Source organism: Scylla paramamosain, unplaced genomic scaffold (genome assembly GCF_035594125.1).
Source record: "Scylla paramamosain isolate STU-SP2022 unplaced genomic scaffold, ASM3559412v1 Contig28, whole genome shotgun sequence".
Taxonomy (NCBI): domain Eukaryota; kingdom Metazoa; phylum Arthropoda; class Malacostraca; order Decapoda; family Portunidae; genus Scylla; species Scylla paramamosain.
In genome coordinates, this window is record NW_026973693.1 from 265,001 (window position 1) to 267,500 (window position 2,500).

The following is a 2,500-nucleotide window of genomic DNA, read 5'->3' on the forward strand; positions in this document are numbered from 1 at the left end:
CAGCAAAAGAAATAACGAAATAGAATATTTGAGGGATGATAATGATTATAGTGTGTTCTGCAGCGAAGTCACGGAAAGAGACAAGGAATGCAGTTTGCAAGTTGGAAGCGGTAATCACGGAAATAGCAGCAGAAGTTAAAGACGCAACACTGCATGGATGAGTAAGAGAGTGGACACAATATATACTTTAAAACAAGGGAGTTGCGTATGTGAAAGAAAAAAAAATAAACTAATTAATTTTCAATGGAAATACATGATGGTCTAAAAGGAATACCATCAGAGGACGAGATATATTTCAAAAAAAATAGAATTATCGATATTGGTGAATGTAACAGCAATGCAAGGCTGAGTCAGCACAACAGATGACTGCCAGAAGGAAAACAAGATGCAACAAAACACACTGCTTCACTTGATAGTTGTGTAATGTGTCGAGTGCTCAAGGTTACCAACTCTAGACAAATGGGAACTCCTGGACGTTCTAGAAAAATTCTTGTGTTAAGATTGATTGTTATTACATAAAGAAGGATCTCCCTCAGGGTTTGGTGGCGTCAATATCTATGTTAGTCTGGAATTTAAATTATGTAACATGATTTTTTATCTTTGACAAGTAAATGTTATTTTTCAACTCTTTTTCATTGCAAAAAAGAAAATATCCATTATTCCTCTCAAAACTTTGTTTTTGTGGCGTTTTTCGTCCCAAAATTACTAAATTTCACCATTTTACCATTTTTTGGACAGAAAAAAATTCAAATGACACAAATATTTATTTTAAAAACTTCTGAAACTTATTTTTAGGATTAAAAAGGAGCAGTTTTTTTTTTTTTTTTCATTTCCGTGGATACAACAAATCACCTTGACCTATGAGCCCCCAAATGTAGACTCCTATCATGCAATATTACATGCCACACACAACGGGGGAGTGAGATGGGGATAAAAGCGGCGGCTTAAAAAAAGAGAGAGAGAGAGAGAGAGAGAGAGAGAGAGAGAGAGAGAGAGAGAGAGAGAGAGAGAGAGAGAGAGAGAGAGAGAGACGGTGAGAGAGAGAGAGAGGAGAGAAAAAAAAATGAAGAGCAGGAAGCTTGTAAATGAAAGCTTTGGGAAAAAGATCGCTGATATACACACCATTATTGGACAGTCTACTAATTATTATTGAAAGGGACGTGTGGTTATCGTTATTCGGTTTTATTTTATTTATTCTTGTTGACGTGTTAGTTCGTGTACGTGTAGATCCCTTGCTTGTTTTTCTTGTTGTTGCTATGGTGGTGATAGTGCTGCTGTAGGGTGGCGGGTGGCAGTGTGGAGGTGGTTATCCTCTTCTCCTCCTTGTTGTTCTCCTCTCCTTTCCTCCCATTACCTCACCTAATCTCACCTTTCCCCTTCGTCTCCTTTCCTCTCATTTCGTTTCCTTTCCTCTCATCACTTATCTGCTTCCTGTTCCACTTCATCACCGCAACACCGGAAGCTTTTAAAAACAGAATAATTGATATTAACACGAAGCTTCAAGAACTAAATACTAGTAACACTACCACCCACCATTAACGCTATTTAAAACTGAACCACTTAGGTCTTGTTCACGCACCCCTGCATTTTATCCATAAGCAGGACAAGCGGGCCTGTAGTGGTGTGGATAGACTAAAGGAACACACTTGAAGTACATATGGGAATAAATTAGCTGGAGGTGGCCATCTCAAGGTAATGCATGAAGGCGTTGCTTGGCGACAACGAATTGGGCCAGTCAGTTGCAAGGAGACGTGGATCAGTAGGCAGAGCGGCTAACTGAGGTGCTACTGAGAGCACGGAAGCGGTGGGTGCCCCACAAGCTACACAGAGTGAGGTTCTCAGACCAGCCATGGTTTTGACCTTAGTGCCGCGCCGCCTCTGACAACAGCGGCTATGGCACATCTACAAGCGCAACCCCACGTGGTGGAATAAAGACAGTCACAAGGATGCAGCCGCCAACATGGAGTCCACCCAAGCATAGTCCAGGGCACAGTGGGTGGAGAACAAGAAAAGGAAGCTGAGGGGCGGTCACAGCGACTCAAAACAGTGGTGTTACCTTGTGAAGGACACACAATGAGAAGACAACACCTGCACCATCCCCCTCTCCTCAAAGAATCCGGGAACTCCTTATAAGAAATAAGGATAAGGTGGACTTGCTGGGCCAACACTTTGCCCGCAAGATGACTTGTCCCTCATCCCACCAAGCTTCCTCCTTCCCTCCCTATGGTTGTGGGGGGACAGGCAGACTACAATCATTAGAATTGAGGAAGAGGTGCGAGCTGCCCTCTCAGCCCTAGAGGAGGACAAGGCAGTGGGCCCTGACGGAGTAAGTCCCCGCCTACTTCGCAGGTACTCTGGAGTGCTGGCACACCCTCCCTCCAGGTTATTCGAGGCCATCTTGCGCCAAGAAAGGTGGCCGAAAAATGTGGAAGACCACCCATGTTGTGCCAGTACACAAGAAGGGCAGCAGATCGGAGACAGCGAACTACCGCCCCATCTC